This window comes from Rhipicephalus microplus, chromosome X, assembly GCF_043290135.1.
Source record: "Rhipicephalus microplus isolate Deutch F79 chromosome X, USDA_Rmic, whole genome shotgun sequence".
NCBI lineage: Eukaryota > Metazoa > Arthropoda > Arachnida > Ixodida > Ixodidae > Rhipicephalus > Rhipicephalus microplus.
Genome location: NC_134710.1, coordinates 68,362,073 through 68,383,018, shown reverse-complemented (window position 1 = coordinate 68,383,018; position 20,946 = coordinate 68,362,073). Strand labels below are relative to the sequence as shown.

The 20,946-nt window shown below is 46.6% G+C and overlaps 1 protein-coding gene and 1 long non-coding RNA gene across 2 annotated transcripts in view; one reads left to right on the top strand and one right to left on the bottom strand.

Annotated features, from left to right (window-relative positions):
• Positions 1-5,194, top strand: part of LOC142775593 (uncharacterized) — a 67,100-nt gene extending 61,906 nt beyond the window's left edge. The window contains exon 3 of the long non-coding RNA XR_012886805.1: positions 2,043-5,194. This is a non-coding gene — a long non-coding RNA (uncharacterized LOC142775593). The remainder of the gene's footprint in view (positions 1-2,042) is intronic.
• The window catches only part of LOC142775592 (uncharacterized), a 217,753-nt gene that overhangs the window by 27,630 nt on the left and 169,177 nt on the right, over positions 1-20,946 (bottom strand). The gene's annotated exons all lie outside the window — the stretch shown is intronic.

Sequence of the window (20,946 nt, the reverse complement as noted above, 5' to 3'; positions counted from 1 at the left end):
TGCGGACTGCAGAAGAGTGTGAAGGCTATTCTTAGTCATAGCCAACACAGGAGAGCAGCATCGCGTGAGCGGAGCAAAGATTCGATGCCAATTAAGGTTGGATAGGCATGGGGGCACATATACACGTGGTGCAGTCAGTTCTCTTGAAATTTGTATGTGCGCCACTCAGAGAGCCTCGCAGAGTAATATTGATCTAAATATATAAATAAGCAACCTTAGAAAACACTTTATGCATTTATTGGCTGTTGAGTGTTTCGGCTTTGGCGTGGTGACTTGCACCGGTCGAGCGCCTAATGAAAAATCGTCGTTTCGTTTTGCTTTCATTCTTTTTTGTTGCTGACTCTTTTTTGTTGCTGACCACTAACACGTCATTTACTCCTTAGCACACCTGTGGGGCTGCAAGTGAAGCAGGTGTAGAGTTATTGTATATGCTCCCTTAAGGTGGCATATACAGTAACTCTAAACGGGTGAACCAATTTCTTTTTTCGAGTGCACAGCACTTGCGACGTCTGCCCGGCGGGTGAGCGTAACAAGACGACGTATTTCCTTGTTTCCTTCCCTCGGTACAGCGCCTTCTTCCTTAGCGATTCCTGTTTTACTCCATTAATACTGAGGAGAATTTCCGCCATGATTACGCTGCTAATTTAGCCACAGTGAGTGCATCCAGTTTCTTTCTCTCTCTCCTTCTTCTTTTCTGCTGAGCGCCAGTAATGGAAAATAATTCTTGGCTTGACGTGCCAGTCGAATGCGCACGTTCTGAAATTTGCCTAAACAAAAACAAGTAATGAAAGAAGCCTACTATTATAGAGCCGCGTATTTGCAGATAACGCACACCCGGGTCTATTTAATTAACGCGTCCCAATGGCTGCGCACGTGGAGCCGCAAGATGAAGTGACTTTGCGCCTCCCTCGCCATGTCTCGCTTCCGTGAATCGCAATGTGGAAAAAGAAAGAAAAGAGAATGCCACGCCGTTCTGCGCGGCCCTGCGACGAGGGCGCGGTTTGGCAGGCCGCACTTCATTACACGCCGCCGCCAGACGAGCCGCGCGTTCTTTCTGCGCTGCAACGCGGTTCTCAGCGGCTGTGCACGGCCACAGCTCATCGGCGCAGCGCAGCAATAGGCGGGCATTAACCGGTTCTCCTCGCGGAAGCGCGAGAGGATTTGCCGACTGGCCAGGCCGAGCGACGGTGCGGTGATCACTGCGCTGGTCGTCCAGGATGCCATCGGGCAGCGTCTTATTTGGCGTCTCTTGAGACGCGGGAGCCCGGTTGACTGTCCTATCGCATGACTGCGTACAGCCAGAGAACACCTAGGCGCCTTGCGTGCAGGAATTCACGGCCATGCTAGACGATGCGAGCAGGCGACACGAGTCCAAGGGACGGTGCCGGAGGCGAGACCCCGAGCGGTTCATGCGGTCACGTCTTTAGGCCGGCCGATGACGTTTTTCTTTCTTTCTTTTTTTGCTTTTCTTAAGACGCAATACAACTTGTGGTCAGGATCTGTTGGAACAACGAGGTTCTCTTCGAGGCAGACGCGAAATGAACGAGTAAACTACGTGTAAACTACACTGCCTAGATAAGGCAGCCTGCCGTAGTAGTTTAATTCGCGGGTAAGTTAATGGTTTACATGTGCCTAAACTACAGATATCGACAACACTCGCGTTCCGCGAAGCGGGCAGCACGCCATGTGCGATACTTAACGGCCGAACAGAATTGTTTCTTTCCCTCTTTGGATCACTAGTTGACTTGCGAGCACGCGCGCTGCACAAACTTATTTCTTGTTTGCGTTGGTGCATTCCATGAACATTGGAGTTTTCGCGACAATTTCTTTGCACATTTGTATATTGAACGGTGCCTTGAAGCATTTTCTTCAAGCAGCTGTTCCAACATTCTTACATATTTGGGCAGTAAATTGGGCCACATGTAAGTTTCTCGTAGTTGCAAAACCGTACACCTAACTCGCGAAATGACTGTTGTCTGCTACCTGCCAAAAAAAAATTGGGTAAACTATAAAACCAATCTTACAACATTCTTTCCATGCAGGTTGGTCCCCACTAGAAAGTCCGGACAACTTTGACGACAGCCTGCAAGATCAAATATCCTAAGGAAAGAAGCCCAGCTGCGTGCAGTAAAAAAAAAACGGTTGTCTACTAGAATTCATGTATTTGTATACGCTGGAACGTGTAAGGGACATACATTCTTGTCGGCATTCGTTTTTCTTTACGTTTCTTTATTCTTTATAGCCGCAATACGTTTTACAACAGCAGGTGCCCGCACCTGAGCTGCGCAGACACTCAACAGAGCAACAAATGGTTGGTTGCCTTTCCGAGTTTATATAGCATCTGACCGTGGTCTCTACCAGTTACGTTATTTATTGTTGCTGTCTTGAATCAGTACTGATGATTGATTGATTGGTTGATTGATTGATTGATATGTGGAGTTTAATGTCCAAAAACCACCATATGATTATGAGAGACGCCGTAGTGGAGGGCTCCGGAAATTTTTACCACCTGGGGTTCTTTAACGTGCACCCAAGTCTGAGCACACAGGCCTACAACATTTCCGGCTCCATCGGAAATGCAGCCGGCACAGCCAGGATTCGATCCCGCGACCTGCGGGTCATTAGCTGAATACCTTAGCCACTACACCACCGCGGTGGGACTTGAAACAGTACTACCTGCATCGTTAATGATAAAGCACGCAAATGCTTTCATAGCACCCGGGAACCATCAATAATATTCCACCGTTTTAGCAACAGCCGCCGTAACCTTGCACTGAGTTCTAACTGATCGTGCGTGGCCTGGTGTGTTTATTTATACGCGCGTTAAATCACACACAAACGCTGGCGAAGTAATTTAACCATGGCTATACCGTCGATCAGCTAAACGATAAAAGTCACAGTAGCTTTTTGATAACAGGAACGATATTTCGACAGAAGAAAAAGAATGGCATGGGTCTTCATAACTGCTACCGCCGCGGTTGTGCAAGTGCGGCTGTGCGATGCTCGGCTGGTCACTTGAAAGTCGTGGGTTTGATTTCGTCCGCACTTCGATCGAGGCGAAATTGTACAGGCCCGTGTATATATACACGGGCCTGTACACGGGCCTGTACTTCGATTTATGTACACGTAAAAAAAAAACCTAGGTGGTCGAAATTTCCGCAGCCTTAACTATACGGCATGCGTCATAATTATGATTGTTCTGACGTTAAACCTTCCAAATAATAGGATGAATTATCATTATGATTTTATTATTACTTAGAACTATGCAGAGCTCGAACCTACGTGGCAAGCTGAAAGAGAGAGAGAGAAAATAAACGTTTATTTCGAAAGAGTGTTCTGAGCGATGCCCAGTATTACAGTACACTCTACCGGTATTACCCATAAGGTGGGAGGATTCCGTAGTCCAGGAAACCGCTTCGACTGCCCTCTTGACCGTGGCGACGAGTTGTCACTAGTCTTCCAGGTTCTCGAGGATGAGCTAGCTTCGCCTCTCACGTTTCGATTAAATAGTCGTCGTTCGTTCTTGGTGCTTTGTCCCGCTCCGGTTGCATGTCGTGGTTCGCATGGCACTGGCTTTCTAGGAGCAAGTGTGCCAGGGTGTCCGGTATGCTGCAGAACGGGCGCATGTAGCCATGTGTCGTGGAGTAGAGGCGGTGCATTAATGTTCTATGTATGTATGTGTCGCTTTGCAAGCGTCTGATGAGCACGCTTTCTTCTTTGGTTAGTTTTGTTGGGCGTGGAGGGGTACACCCGTCGCTCCAGTTTGTAGTGTTGAAGTAGGGACGAATAGGTGTTTTCTACAAGCTCCATCTCAGCAGCCACGGATCTGGTATCCTTTGGTCCCAGGAGAGCCCGGCTGACGTGCTCGTGGACAGCGGCTTGGGCCGCTTAATTTCCCTGTAGAACCTCTTGTCCAGAAATTCAGATTAAACAGGTATTGGAAGTGGAGAGCTTCGCTGTTGCAGGATGTTAACTGCGTCGGCTGAGACGCGGCCCTTCGCAAATATTCCGGTAAGCGGCTTGCGAGTGAGTGAAGATCACCGCGGCGTCTTTACATGTGGCGGTGGCGAGAGCGATTGACGTTTCTTCCGCTGCGTCCGAGTTGCGTGCCTTGACTGTGGCCGTCGCTAACTCTCGGCACTCTACGACGCTGATTGCGTACACGTTTCTACGTGGAATGTTAGCCGCGTCGGTATAGCGAGCATCCGGGTCTTGCTTGAACTTTCGTTGAATATGTCACAAACGAGTGCTCGGAAAAAGGCGCGCTGCCGAATTCTCGCGAACAAGCGCTAGAGACACGCCTCAAGGTCCATTTTAAAGAAGAAAATAAACATCCAAAGGCTCCCCGGGTGCGCCGTCCCTCCTCTCTCGGAAGCGTAGTCTCGCCGACTAACCTCCTCACATCGGCGGCCGACCAAGCCCTGGAAGGTTCTCGAGGGAAAGGGGCGTGGTGATGCAGAGTTGCGTCATCTGTCGCGGACGGCCCTCGAACCGTCTCGCGCTTTTCCCGGCCTTCGCTGCGTACCCCGCCGACGGAACGATGAGAATTTACTGGAATCTAGCGCGGAAAGTATTTAACCGAGCAGCGGAGATGGGAAAGCAGGAGAAGAAGGAATTGTGCGCCAGAGTGCGTAGGGTGTTTCCGCCGTGTCGTCGGCGAAGCCTTTGGTTCTCAGTGACAAAGGAGGGGAAGAAGAGGATTTCCACCTGAGGGGTGAAGACTCATGCTACAGGCAGGAGTGTGTGTCTACCGCCAGCGAGCGAAGACGCGTGACAACAGCTGCGTGTGGGAAGCCGACGTGTTACCGGCGAAGAAGTTTGGTGCTTGGAGAGCGGCCAATTGAAGACGCGAGGTTTCCTGGAAGAGAAACTTTGGGGGCAGCGGAATAACAACAGCGCTGGACTTTGAGTGAGTGATTGTAGGAAGAGTATCATTCAGACTTTTGTTCCAAGGACTTTGGACTGAATAAGTTTTTGAACTCTTTAGTCTTTAAGTGTCTTGGTTGTTCGATGCATGCGACTGCATTGTAGTGTGTACTGTTGTTTGTGTCCGTTATTTCGAGTGTGGCGGATTGTACTGTGTAGTACGTTGTTTGATTGGTGACATATCGTATTCAGCTATTGTCGAGTGTGCATAATTGTGTATCGTTTTGATCTGTCATAATTGAGAATATAATTTTGTATTGTTTATCAACTCTCGGCTCTGACTTGTTCTTTGGTCAACAGCCGGCGTCTGCTGGCGCGCCAAATAGGATCACTTCTAAATTGTCCATGCTTTCGTGGTGCAGTTCGGGGGGCCGATACTTCAGCCCTTGGAATTAGACCGGCGATCACCTCCCTAATTAACGGGACCTGTGACAGAATAGTCATCATAATCAGTGCATAAAAAAGACAAGAACGTGCATTGCTGGCATTGTGGCTGTGCAAGTGAGTTTGAGAGGACCACTGGGTTGATTCATTGATTGATTTGTGGGGTTTAACGTCCCAAAACCACCGCATGATTATGAGAGACGCCGTAGTGGAGGGCTCCGGAAATTTCGACCACCTGGGGTTGTTTAACGTGCACCCAAATCGGACGACTGTAGTGATGAGGCATAGAGACCAGCGCACGCGTCCAATTGCTGAAGCGCATGAAATCATAAAAGCAGGAGACAAGTGCGTGTGCCAACCTTCAATCGCCCCCACACATGCTGAGATTTCGTATCTACAACATACTTGATTAGGCGCCTGGTGGGGAGGGGGGTGTAAAGGTTCTTTTATGTCTTCATGTTTGCATATATATGCCACATTTCTTTCATTAAACTTCCAGTTGTTAGATAGCGCTTGTGTCGGGCACTTTCTTGTGCTTTTGTCTATTTCAATGTGAATGCATTAATTAATCGGGCTATGTCAGGCGTCCGTCGGGATCCGTCCACCACCCTCTCCCATAGCAACTAAAGCTCCTATACCTTCGGAAAAGTACAGCATTCTTTTGATCTGCGCCGCTTCCTCCTCTCCCCGCCAGAACTTGTCTCTTCGGGTGGATGCGGCGAAGAACCGGTTTTCGCCGCTCGGCGCCATGTTGGAGGCGCCAAAGCGCCACTGTGTTGCGTATTCGCCTCATGCAAAGTGCAGGACGTGCAAGAGCATTTTTCTCAAAAGTGGTTGATGTTTCGAACTTCATGATCATCGCGGCTGTTCTTAAGCGCAGCCCGTGTTTACAACAGCGTGCACGTCATGTGTGCTTCTTATGAAATAAACTGCTGGCACTTGCAAAAAAAAAGATGCTTTGTTGCAATACATATGACAATGTGCCGAGCTTTCTCATTGCTTTGAGGTGATACTGTGCGTTGAGTTCAGATAATACATCGCTAGATATGTGCGAGGGGTAATTTTGACGGTGATGACGCGGTTGCATTTTTCGACCACTCAACACAGTACCATCTTGGTCATCCAGCAATTCAAAATAGTTTCCGTATGCAATAACGGCCTTTATCAACTAGATTATCTGCAACGCCCATGGAGACATGTAAAACTTCAAGACAATGGTTGCAAACTGCGCCGCAGAGGACAAACATCTCAAAACGGCGCACTGCGTGCACAAGTCATTCGACAGGCAGAAGAGAGCTAGGTAGCATGTGAAACGTCACGAAGTTCTTAGCGAGCACTTTCATGGACATTGTTGACATTGCTGCAGTTATAAAATATCGAGATAGTTTGTACACACGGGAACTATTCCTTTCCAAAGGACGTGGATTAATACACCAAAGCTGCGATTTAAATATTTATTACCTGTTCAATAATTGCCGTACTGAGTTTACTTATTTTTATTTCAACTTGTTCTCAATAAACCCAGCTATGTATATCAGCTCCAGATACACAAGGAAACACTACGCTGCGAAAAGAAGTTCAAACGGCGGGCAATGCTACAGCTTGTGCATGACTTGCAGCAGCTCTTCTGCCGTAATATTGGAGTGAGCGCACCAAGTCAAGTTGAAAAAATCAACACAGAACAATCGTTGCATAAAGCAGTATGCGAGGCACGGCCACGGCTGCACAGCCCCGCCGCTGTGGTCTAGTGGCTAAGGTACTCGGCTGCTGACCCGCAGGTCGTAGGATTGAATTTTTTATGGAGGCGAAAATGCTGTAGGTTTGTGTACTCAGATTTGGGCGCACGTTAATGAACCCCAGGTGTTCGAAATTTCCGGAGCCCTCCACTACGGCGTCTCTCATAACAATATGGTGGTTTTGGGACCTTAAACCCAACATATCAATCAAATCAATTAACCACGGCTGTACAGGAGCGGCTGTAGCTAATGCAGCAGCGGCGGCGCGCCACGGGCTCGAAAGCAAACTGCAAGCTTATGGCGCATTACAGGGGACGCCACTGGCGCAACCGAAAGAAAGAAAAAAACAACGCATCGGGGAGGAGGCAGCGAGGGAAGAGCAGATGGCGGTACTTTTACGAAGTATGGTGGTGGTGGTGGTGGTGGTGGTAGTGGTAGTGGTTAGAAGATGAGAAAGACACCTAATTTCTGCAACCCGGTCGGGAGCACGGCATAGTGCCTATTACGAAGAGGGGCTTTATTAGCAGCAGCTGCGGACGCGTGTGCTTATCCTCGCCCCTAGCAACCGAAGCATATGTGGTGCGAAAGAGTGTATGTGCAGTGCTTCCCCACTCCTTCTCTCGCCCTTCTCTCTCTCTCTCCTCCCCGCGCCCCACTCTCGACAGTTCGCTGGCTGGGAGCTTTTCAAGAACATTTGGAAATGCGTGCCCGGGATGCCGCTGTGAAACGCCAAGCCGAGAACGCTGTTTGTTTTGTTCACTCCATAGTATTTTCTAACCGTGCACGCTAGCTACTAGAGCTGAAAACGCATACCGCGTTTCTCGCGACAGAAAAACGCCACGTGCGGCGAACGGCGCTATTGACTGCATGGTGTAAGGAAAAAAAAAAAACATTCTTCTACCGCTGGGTTCTCGCGTGCGAAACACCGTTATTGACGCTACGCAACGCATTTCCTCAAATTTCCCTTCGGAGAGGTGGGGGCGTTTTTTAGATTTTTTTATTGTGGGGGGGGGGGGGAGCTAACCGTTCAAGGGGGGAGCTAACCGTCACAATTCGGGTTTTAAATGTAAACGGCGAATTGATCATCTAGCTCTTAAGATTCCATTGCGAAATTTCGATGAACGAAACCAAAATAAAGTTATGTTAGCACATTGCAGTGCTTGCAATCTTTATTCAATCATATAAAAACATTGAGGATGCTTATGCACGTTTATGACGTAAACCTAATGACCAAAGAACTAGTGACCGATTGCCGAACGTGTTCCGAAAATCAGGCATTCGGGAGATAAAGCCTGGGAGATCAGACGTTCTTGAATATCGAGGTGAAAACCTGTCATCCCGTACTCCCAGTGCTCCGAGGTGCAATAATTTCATTATTATCGTTATCTTTTTTTTTTTGTAACTTCGCTTGGTTCCGACGACTCAGCACATATCCGTGCTCGCATCGTCAAGCAAAGAAGACATCGGGGAGTATTTTTATACACTTTTAATAGCTACTACTCTAATATCATGCTCAAATTAGTCATGTAGGCCTGAGCACATGCTCTATTGAAGTCAAAGGCCAGAACGCTTTCTGTAGGTCCACCTTTAGTTGGCCAAAGCCATGTGTAGGCGTGATATCAAAGTGTGAACAATCTTTCAATTTGTAAAGACGAAACTGCAGCTTAAGTTAGCACACAAACAAATGCATTTTTCAACAGATACAGAAGGGAGAAAGAAATTATCCTCGCACGTCGGTTCTCATTGATACCTGACACAAAAATGGCGAATACTCTATGCACGGACTGATATTTATCTCACGGGCAGTTCAAAACCTGAAAAACGTAAAAGACCTTTGGGACATGAAATAGATTGCACACCTGCGCACAGGTGAACACAAAGTTCTCGTCACCTCATTCATGCTTGGAAGGCGCGCTTGACAAGCGTGAGCGCTGACAAGCAGTGCGGCCCTGCAGGTATTCAGTATTGGATGCAAAGGTACAAGGTGCCGGAAAAAGGCTGCGCTGCAACGTTGAGGACGAAAACCTGGACTGGCACAGAGAAAGCGCATCTAACAACTGAAGTGAATTGAAATAAATAGCAAAAAATTGGAGTAACATACAAGGAGGCGGGCATTGCAAACAAACCGCGCATGATCTTATCGCGGTGCTATATCGGGGTCTTTGGCGCCTGCGTTGACGCACCTTCGATAGCTCTTTCGAATAGACAAGTGGCATGTTTAAAGTAACAAATAAAAAGGGGTGAAGTGATTTTTATTTGAAAAGAAGAGAAAAGTGAGCCCCGTATTTGCCTCTCAGTGGGAGGACAGCTAGACAGTAGCTCTCGAGGAATGGGAGCAGAGAAGGGAATAAAATGATGGGATTAAAATATATATTTAGAGAGAGAGGAAGGATAGAGCGAGCCGCAAGGACAGCGAGCGACGGAAGTAAAGAGGAGATAGGGAAGATGAAAACGGTCACAGGAGTCTTAGGATGGGGCATCACTCGACGAGAGCTCTTGTCAGCGTCAGATGGCCTAGGGCGAGCCCAGTCGGCCAGAGCTGCGCTGACGTGGGAGATCGCGAAGGCACAACCAGTCGGCACAAAATCCTGCGAGCGAGTGCGACAAATAAAATGAAGGAAGAAAAGTTTGATAAAAGCCCGGGTATTGCGGCATAAATAGTACCCCATAGGATCATGTGCGCTTTGTTGGCAATGCCCACTACCTTGTATGTTACTCCACTCTTTTATGCTATTTACTTCAATGAACTTCACTTGTTAGATGCGCTTTCCCTGTGCCAGTCTAGTGGCCGTATAACAAACTGCTATTCCGTGTTCCTTATTCCGTTTTGGCCACCATTGGCGCTCTCTGATTGGTCGTTCAACCTGTCAGTCAAGTGACGAGCCAGAAGCCCATATTGTGGTGACGCCAGAATTGCACGCAAGTGCTCATTATGCAAACATTAAGCGCTCTCTGATTGGTCGTTCAACCTGTCAATCAAGCGACAATTCGGAAGCCCAAATCGAGGTGACCCCAAAATGACAAGCATGCGCTTATTGTGAAAAAATAAACGAAATCAGTTCCGCGCTACGACGGAGCAGCCAGCGAGTGGGCCCGTCGCGAACGGAATAGGAAACATGGCGGTGCCGGCTGAGCCAGCGACCTTCGCTGTAACATTTGGCTACATGAACGTGGCCTACAACAAGCACAGGAGGGATGTTGAGGTCGCGTTTGACATGCCAGACGAACAGTTTGGGCCTAAAAAGCAGCCTTAAAAGAAGTGCACGCACAAGTGGCAATGCAGCGTTTTGTATTGTTGCTCCCAGAGGACGCGACGATCTGCTAACTCCCGCTAGGTCGGCCAATGGCGTGTCCAGGTTTTGGAACGCAGTTTCACAACTAATATGATTGGATAACTCTGCTGTTTCCTACACAGCAACCATTATGTCACTTGGATTGAATGCGAAAACGACTGTCATGTGGCTTCAACTCTCAAACACAAAAGTTTATGATTTACTTTTAGCAATATAATTCCTTCATGTCAGCGCTAAAAGCCTATAAATCAAATTTCTTTCAATTTACTTGGGTTGGTTTTGTTTGTTACTTGCTCGGAAATAAAATAAATAGAACATACGACCCCTTTACGGCTCTCAGCCAGAAGTCGCTAAGGTCCTTAAATTTTCCTCTTCAAAAAACCCAGATAATACTAAGGATTTTTCCACTCGCGTAAAAAATATATTGAATATTCGGCCCCTTTGCAACTCTTTGCCAGAAAGTCGCTAAAGTTCTGGAATTTTTTTTCCTCAAAATACTCAGAAATTACAAGAGATTTCTCAAGATTTCTACGTAAACTAGGCCAACTGCCGCACTTATCATATTTAAAAGCTATGGGTGGTAACGAACGCTTTTCATTGGCCAAATTCGAAAAACGTAGGAGCTTTCGGCGTATGCAGCGCTCCAAGCGTGACGTAACCGGGAAAACTGAATACGGAATAGAAGTACGTTATAGAGCCACAGTTTTTCGTCCTCAGCTTTGCAGCGCAGCATTTTTCCTGCAGTATGTTCCAGCTATAGCACCCACACAAGTTTTTATGAAGGTACGAGGTGCCCGAGCAGTGGTGCGCTGTTCCATCTAACACCAGCAGATCTAGGGCGTTTTGTTCCCCATAAACCAATTTTAGGGGCGAAGCTTCTTATAGTGACACCCGTTTGTCCCTCGTAGTCGTAGTAGTAGTGTGTTACCAGTCTTACATTTTGGCCTCGAGGGTGGTACCGGTGGGAGATTTCTTCTGTGCGTTGTTGAACAATAAAAATTTGCAGCGTGCGCATTAACTAAAAGCCGAATTCTCCTGTCTCTCATTCACCCTTAGCAGCCTTTGGCATGTACATTGAGCACTATCTGAAAAGAAAGGGTTGCTACGTTATACTCGCTGGGCGTAACCTCCTTGGTTTCAAAAAGGTTTAGCGAGCGTTGGGCCGCAGTGCCTTGAATACAGCGAACTAGTATATACCATGCACTTGAGGTGGTTAAAGGTGGGATGTAGACACGAAGCGCAAGCCGTAAAAAAGTGTGCGCGTGCCTCCTCTCATTCAGTTCTTGGAATGTCCGCTGGATGGCGGTGCTTCTACATGAGGAATATGTGACGAAAAGATGCAAGATGGTGGTACTCGGAGTGTTGAATAGGTGGACAAACGGACACACAGAGAGATGCGTGGACGGACGCACAAATGGTTGCATGGACTGATGAACGCATGGACGAACGCAGGAACGGATGCATGGATGGACGCAGGGACGGACGCACGGACGGGCGGATGGACGCACGGGCTGCCATAAAGACGCATGCATGGACGGACGGAAGCAAGATCGAATGGACGGACGGATGCTTCGCCCCACTCTCCATCATTCACTCCGTGAATATGCTGCCATGTTTTAGTCTCCTTCGTATTTATGACTAATCGGGACGTGGGGCGAAACTCTTTTTTTGTCACTACTTTTGTCAACATAAAAATACGCTATGCCATCAGTTTAGCTTTAACAAATTTCGGCTTAAACCGTTAAAATGTCACAATCGTTCAAAAATGCCGACCATGCAACTACTAAATGCAGCGCCGTCGCGGTGGTCTAGTGGCTAAGCTATTCGGTTGCCGACCCGCAGGTCGTGGATCGAGTCCTGGCTGCAGCAGCTGGATTTTCAATGGAGGCGAAAATGCTGTTGAACCATGTGCAACGATTTGGGTGCACGTTAAAAAAACCCAGGTGGTCGAAAGTACCGGAGCCCTCCACTATGGCGTATATTTCATAATCACGCGGTGGTTTCGCGACGTTAAACCCCACATATCAATCAAATACTATATGTAGCGGGAGAACTGCTCGATCTTATGGGCATGAGTCGGGTGGTTTGCACGAGATATGCCACCTAACTACTAACCCTCGACCTTGGTAACGTGTTTTGCTTACTTTTGCAGTTCCTAATGCATCTCATGACACTACATTTATGGTGTCTTTTATTCTTAACTCAATGAAATTATCTAGATGCATTTCCTACCTTGAGGAATTGAAGAAATGGAATTGAATGATCCCACCAATCTAGTAGTGTGAATGGGCCCATTCTTTTTTTTTTCATTCCAAGGAATTAAATGGAATGGAATTGCCGCAAACATTAACTCCCCGGAATGGAATTGGAATGCTGTGAAGGTGTCCATTCCGCAACACTGGTCAGAAGCGTCGAGAAAATTCTTGATTGTACTCGAAGTTGAAGGGACGGCGATAAGCCCGAGCGTCCAGCTGATAGCGAGGACCCTGGCTAACAATAAACAGTGCATTCGAAGCCCACAACCGCAAAAACTACGCAAATTTGTTTACTACACATAATTACCATGGTCGCTAAACGATAGCTCAGCCAGAGTGCCCTCTAGTTAGCTTTCCAACTCTACGGGATACAGCATATACTCTGCACTCTGCATGCTGTAGGGGAAAACCGGGCCAACCCCACTGAACTGTTACTCTTCCTACTTGATGATGGGTATATATGCGGGGTTTAACGCCCCAAAACCATCATATGAATATAAAAGACGCCGTAGTGGAGGGTTCCGAAAATTTCAACCACCTGGGGTTCTTTAGCGTGGACCTAAATTTGAGCACACGGGCCTACCATTTTCACCTCCATCGAAAATGCAGGCGCCGTAGCCGGGTTTCGATCCACCGACCTGCGGTTGAGCAGCCCAGTGCCCAAGCCACTGGACAACCACGACAAGGCTACTCTTTGCATTTGATGAACGCAGCCAACGCTGTGTTTTGCAAAAGTGTTAAACGATTAGGAGTAGCTAGTACTCCACTATGGGGGAGCAGGAAGCCGTCCCGGTTACATGCCTGCGCGTAACGTTATCGAGACGCGGTGAAGAACAGCAATATTGCTTGCGCGCGAAAAGTTGACAGAAGTCGCGACGTTGCAGTTATGCCATGTTTTCAAGTCACCATAGGTGCACAAGTTTCACAAAACCTCTTCGTAACTACAACGTGAGTACAAAAAACCGCAAAACCGCACACGCAAAAAAACATTAGAAAAAATGTCTGTAACAAAAGATCTTTATACTAAATATGTAAAAAAACCACAAAATAAAGCGAAATAAAAAGTTAGCGCACAGTTCCGCATCCAATTTTCACGCAGCGTTCAGGGGGTGTCGTCTCAGCGCTCTGTCGCGGTCACGGTGGTCGTGGTAAAATTTAAAGTTTGTCGGAAGCCCGTCTGGTCGGCATGACACATGGTTGAAGGTGAATTTTTTTTTTTTCGCTTTGAACAGGGCTTCCGTGTGGAAGCCCAAACGCCCTTTTTCTGTTTTTTTTTAACCTTTTACTTTGGTCGGTGCAGTGCCTCCAGGTTTTTAACCTTCAACCGCGGTCGTCGTACATTAACTGTGGTTTCAGTTTTTCTTTGCGGTTGCTATTTCCGCCTCGGCCGTAGCACCATGGCGTCGATCCTCGACCTCATGATTAGCAGACCGATGGTACAGTGTACTAGAAAGGGGTCAGTGGAATGAACGAGGCGGCCACGCCGCTTCTCGGCTGATTATCCGGCGGGTGACAGCAGCTGCGGCGCTGTAGTTACTTTGTACTCTGTTTCTGTTTCGTTAACGTCTCTTTCTGTTAATGTCTGTAATCTGTTTTCATTATAGCAGTGTATCGAAATAGTGGAAAAAGAACACGGGCCCCTTTGGCTGGCATTTCTAGATATCAAGGCAGCTTACGATATAGTGTGATTCAAGAAGACTTGTGGGGAATACTAGACACACTAGATGTGGAAGATAAAATAGCTAATCTTCCGAAGGAAATCTATAAAAGTAACAAGGTAGTTATCGAATGTGAAGAACAGATATGTGAACATATAGAGATACAACGTGGGCTTCGACAGGGATGCCGCTTGTCACCTTTGTTATATATGCTGTATATCCAGCGACTAAAAGCAAAATTAGAGGGGAGTCGACGCGGATTCAGCCTCCCTTTTGCCAATCAAGGAAACACATTGAACAGTCATTACCAGTATTGATTTATGCAGATCATATAGTATTAATAGCCGACAACAAAGAATGTCTGCGGGGATTGACAGAAATATGTGGCAAACAGGGATATATAGGTTCAGCATGAAAAAATCGGCAATCATGATTTTTAATGATAACAAAGGCAGGGAGCATAAGATACAGGAAGTCACGCTAGAAATAGTGGATAAGTACAAACACTTGGGCGTATCGATAAATAACGGGGCTGAGTATCTAAGGGAGAACGAAAGATACGTAATGACTAAGGGCAACAGGAATGCAGCTGTAATAAAAAATAGGGCACTGTGGAACTATGATAGGTATGATGTTGCGGGGCGGATTTGGAAAGGTGTAATGGTCCCGGGTTTGACGTTCGGCAATGCGGTCTTGTGCATGAGATCAGAGGTTCAAGCAAGATGGGAAATTAAGCAACGTGTCATAGGTATAGACTTGCTCTGGGAGCACACGAGAATAACCCAAATCGGGGGGTACAGGGTGACATGGGATGGACATTGTTCGAGTGCAGGGCAGATAGAATTTGAAGAATGATTGAGAAAAATGGGTGAGGAGCGTCGGGCTAGGAAAGTTTTCAGCTGCTTGTACATGAAGAATGTTGATACTAAATGGAGGAAGCGAACTTGAAAATATATCAAGCAAGTATTTAGACAACAGCAGAATACCTATAGCGAAAAAAAAACATTGGTTAAGAAGAAACTGAAGGAAACAGAGAGGGACATGTGGAAGATTGAAATGTTTACGAAATCATCACCGTAGCCCTACCAAACTTTTAAGTAGGAAATTGCGAAGGAAAAGATCTACGATAATTCTCGGGGTAGTTCTCTGCTCTTCGAGGCTAGAACGGGAGTATTGCGGACCGAGACGTATACATACCGAGCAAAATATGAAGGCACAGACACGGTATGTAGTGCGTGTGGAGAGGAGGAGGAAATGGCTGAACATTTGATAATGTTCTGTAAAGGGCTCCACCCTATAGTCAAACATAATCTCGCCGAATTTTTCAAAGCATTGGGGTATAGGGACAGTGAAGGCCAAAGAGACATTAAATGGGTAGAAATAACCACCAGGACGCTAACTGATTCGTGGCTATACAATCGATGCGCGAGTGAAATTCAATCCTAAAACACACAGTGATAGTACTTAACTTTATGGCTAGGTGGCGTGAGCCACCGCCCGATCTAAAGGGCACAGCCGGATGCAAACACACATACATACTGAAGATGTCAAGAGCGTCTGAATTTGGAGCGCGCCCGTCGTAGCCTGCCAAAACGTGTAACAGCTCGTTTTAGCGCGTTTAATGCACCACTGAGCCTGTATCGGTGTATGCACACCTGCGACACGCCATGGTGCACGAGTGAACATGCAGGCACACCGAAATTGCGTTGAGCGAATTCGCGTTTCAGGACCCCGCTAACAAACAAAAGAAAAAAAATTCCGCCATATCCACGAAGTGAATGATGATGAGTGGGCGAAGCTCCGGAGGTAAACCTGGTAAACCATGAATCCTCTGTACATTTTGCCCACTCGATTTTATTACATCGCTCCCCCTAGCGTACGTCGCCGCACTAAATCGAACGATTGCCTTCAACCAATGACACGCGCCATATGTGACATCATTCCTATTTTATAAGATCTCGCGTCTTTCATCAACTACAAGTACCGCTTTCTAGTTTATAACATCTTGCATCTTTTCATCATCAGCTACAAGTACCACCATCTAGTAAACACTACAAGAACTAAACGAGAGGTGGCTACATACAGGAGACGGTACCGCCATCTAGTGAACACTGCAAGAACTAAACTAGAGGTGGCTACATACAGGGGACGGTACCGCCATCTAGTGAACACTGCAAGAACTAAACTAGAGGTGGCTACATACAGGCTACAGGGGACGCACAGCCCACGCCCTAAGGAGCTTCGCCCCTAAAACGACGTATAATCGAAATTTGCACAGATCTGCCTAGCTGCTCAGTCAATACGGTGCAGTTTTAAAGCAGCGCTTCAAGCCGGGCTACATCACAAGTGGCTCCTGGCGAGCTACAAAGAGCGGAGAAGTAATAAAACCACGATGAAAGCATACGCTCGTTCTTTCGGCAGTCTCTGCGAGAAGCTGTACTGGTTCTCATGTCAACAACCCACTTGAGCTCGGTTGTTTCATGAGAAACCCGAGTAGAAGTAGCTTTGCCACAACATTTCTATTGATGACGACTCAGTTTCATCGTATCAGTTTTGTGGGAGATCACAATGCTTTCTGAAAGGCTTATCTTGTTCTAAGCATATGATTTAGCGATAACTGTACATAACTTTTGCAAGCTCCCAGTGCTTACATACAAGAAGGCCGAGCCTGGGAGTCGAGCCGAAGGAACGCATTTACCTCCAGCTGAGTCACCAACTCGACACGAAGTGGGTTATTCTAAGGATATTATAAAGCGCAGTTGTATATACAGCACAACTATCATTCTGCCTAAATTCATTATAGCCAGTTCTCGTTTATTATTAGCAGCTTATATGGCGCTGCTTTCCAAATCTTATATTGGCGCAATGTCATTGGAAGTCAACAAACGCTTGTATATGACAATGTTTTCTGTTACGAATTAAGTTTTTGTTCTAAGTATCAAAAGTCTAGGCAGGTAAATATATAATACCGACAAGTACATGCAGTTAAGTAACACGTCCCTGCCCCGCTCATTAACAACATCCGTGAAGCGCCCCTTCAGAACGGCCGCTATTTGTACGCAGTCATGTATACGCCATGCATGTGCCGTGCGACTAACACAGACTAGAAGTATTTTGGAGACCTCATACTGTGGAGAAAGTCAAATTACATTGCGCATTTGTGACGAGACATGCTATACTCTGCAACTTCACATATGGTAAACGTTCGGCACAGAGGATTTTTTTTTTTTTACAGCGAAAGCTGTTTTGAGATCCCAACACAGGTCCCGTGTGGCGTCTTATAGTTGTCCGCCGCCGCCGCTGGTGTCCGCAACCACTATCACACGAAATGAGAACAAAAAGCTCAGTAAATAAAAAAAAAATACCGAGCACGCAGCGGAGTTCGAACTCGGGCCCCCAGCGTTCCAGCCCACTATTGCACAACTGAGTCACGACACAGTTTGAAAATGGTTTGCAAATTTTCCTTAGGCAGGCTTGATGTCGGGAAAGAAATCGCCCTAATATGAGTTATGAAGCGTTTGAGAACAGCAAAGGAACAACCGGGCGTCCCAGAATGCGAATTGCGTAACGAGTGGGTCGTCCAATACTCCAACGCATTACAAAAGCTTGTTCTTGCTCACCTATTAACTGTGGCGCTTACCCACTTAAGGCCTCATTCTTCACCGTCGTAAGCCTGTACATAAAAAGTTTGCACGAAATTCCTTGCAAGTGCATAGCGAACACCACGCTTCTCCCAATAATGACGCTGGATAGCATACTTAATGCCGGCCCACTTCACAGACGTTATGATTGTTTATGACGTAGCGGGTACCCAGCAAGTGTTCCTGTAGCAGTTTCCAGAAGAGTGTTTAGAAAAGGCTCTGAAAGGTCGCTCTTACAGCTTTCCCTGTGACTGTGTTGTACGTTACGCGCAGGCCTAGCGTTTTTTTTTTCTTTTTGGAGGAAGGGGTGCGGGTGGAGGAGGGTTTAAATTCTCTCCTTCTCCTCTGTACTTACGGCCTTCTGGTTCGGAACGCTTTTGGCAAGGTATTTTAGCTCCCAATAATTATTCGTTAGGATCTCCGAGGCCAAGTTATTTTCTTTAATAAACGCGTTAGCAGCTGCATAGACCAAGCGCTTCTACTCATGTTCACAGTGCAAAAATACTTCGAAGCGCATCTAACTTGAGGTAACGTGTTACAATAATGCCGTCCCTATAAAGTCTCACTGTGCCGATAAGGTATTTTTTTTCTCATAGTTTTCATACCTATAGTAGCCATCTTAATGGTTTAACCTCAAGAAAATAAATAATGTTTGATCTCTCACATGAGCTTATACAGCTAAAATTTCGTACTGTGGCGTGTTATTCCTCAAGGGTTATGACAACATGTGCTAGACGTTAATGACGGGCAGCCACAAAGAAAGCCGGATTCAGAATAGCACGCCGGGGGCGCCCCAGCCTACACTGTAATATCCACAAACGTAAAATTGTTTTAGCCAATAACAAGAGTCGAAACGGTGTTTAAACCGTGCAGTATATGTCACTTTAATCACGGAAAGTATGTTGCAACTCATATTGCCCTGACTGTAGACCAAGAAATGTCCATAGTCGCATCAGGGTTATACGTATAGTACTAAGCTCATAACATTATCACGATACTGCAAAATTTCATGTCGCGTCAAATTTTTACCATGATTCGCATCTCACATCAAATTGAACGAGAAATAAGAATCGTAATTTTTCGGTAAAGTAGGTGGTCCTTTGTGCCTAATGTTTTCAATGCAAAGAGAAAAAGAAAGAAAAGATGAAAACCTCAACAGCGAAGTATACTTAGTTTGCTCTCCACTTTCGAGCTTCCCAGACAAAGTAAGCTAAAAATGTAGCACGATGCGGGCAAGATATGGTCACTTTAACCTAATCTAAGTTCAACATTTGCTCAGTACAGCCTGAAGAAAAACAGAAAAAAAAAACTTCGCGATGGGAAACACAGAGTTTCTAGGAATTGTCGATAAGAAGTGACTGTAACTCGGTGGAAAAAGCTGTTTTTTGTTTTCATTTTGTGAACGACAGCGTCCTCGACATAGCTGCCAGCCTCCAGTCACACATATATCGAAGTGATGAGGCAGGCTTTTTTCTTTTTACTTTCTTTTTTTTTTTGAAATTGCAGATTCTTATATACCAATTATATATAAACTCATATATATAGATACGTATACATATACGGTGAGGGATACTGACGCCAGCGGCAAAATGCAGCCGAGAGGGCCCATATAATTGGTATTGCAATAAAAAAAAAACAAAGAGCGCACTTGTGTAGACGACGTGACCATGTAGGAAGAAAAAGAAAGGAGGGGGCACTGCGTCACGCAACCAGCCTTGGCAAGCCAACCCGTTTTCAAACCAGCCGTGTCGGCCCAACACGTGACCTTTTGCTGTGAGATCACGCAAGCAACGAAACTTGCCGAGACTTCGGGGCAGCGCGCGGTAGCTTTTAATCAAAACGCGCTGGTTCGGCGCAGACCGGCCGGGCGGTTCAAAAACGGAACGCCACCGAGAGTACTGAAACCGACCGCACGCGCTGACGTTCTGATCACGTGTGGGGCCGACACGGTGGGCTTCACTTGGCTTCACAAATGTGTGGCGTATTGTTCCCTCCTTTATTTTTCTCCCTCAATGGACGTAGCACTTGCGACCGGGGGCGAAAGAGAAGATGCGTTCAGCGGATATTGCTGTAAAATAAAAACAACTGGATAATGATGTCTTACACTTGACAAACATCTCTGCTGCAATTCTTTTACGATAAGCTAGTGCTTCAGCTGTAAAAAAAAACAGGGTTATATGCGTGTCACGTTTTGACACGTGTGCCCGGGGCCATATAGTAAGCGGAGTACGCATTTATTTTTCCAGGCTTGCGAGGTCCTCAGCGATATTTTCCTGCTCGGTCATTTCGATAATACCTTACGCCGTTCACCCTGCTAGCGTCATTAATGTATGGCTTTTAAGGGCAATAAACAAATTTAAACGTGGAACCCTTTCAAAGGAAGAACCTCCGAGAGTCCTGCCTGGTAGCCGCGACAGCGGTGCATGCCTTCCTCGAGTGCCTACAACTACGGCGTCTTATGTAGTTTCGCTAAGGCGTCACTATCGGTAAATCAGGCTTTGGTGTCTGTGAAAGGCTTCTGTATGATAGCTCACACTGAGTAACAAATACGGGAGTTGCGGACATTACAGGGAGAAATAACGCAGCGATGGGGCATGGTGTCGTTTTCTCTGTCATTCCGCCGGCGTCCTTCTTAGCGCTCCTTTTGACTTTCCAGTCGATGCTCTTTTCACAAACGCAAACGCCGAAAAAAACACAGTTAATCATTTTACCTAATGTTCTGCGAGACTTCTTGAAGGTAACTTAGTAACAGGCGACTCAAAAGTTTTCCTTCATGTTCGGGTGGAGAAAAAAGTTCACTTGCATCTAGGGTTGTGTTGATGCACTGCGGCGCGCCTTACTCTACTGTGGTAATGGGAGTGAAGAGCATGGATGTCAAGGGCATCAAATAAACAGTTGGACGTTTAGCGCGTACGACGTCTGTGTCGTCTTTCTCTTTTCCTTTTCATCTGTGCCGTGCTAATACAAGCCAAGTTCAAGGATAAGCAACTCGCCCGATCCACAACACAAGATTTTGAAGCCGTCTCCCAGTGTTTGTGCGTGTACGATCTGAA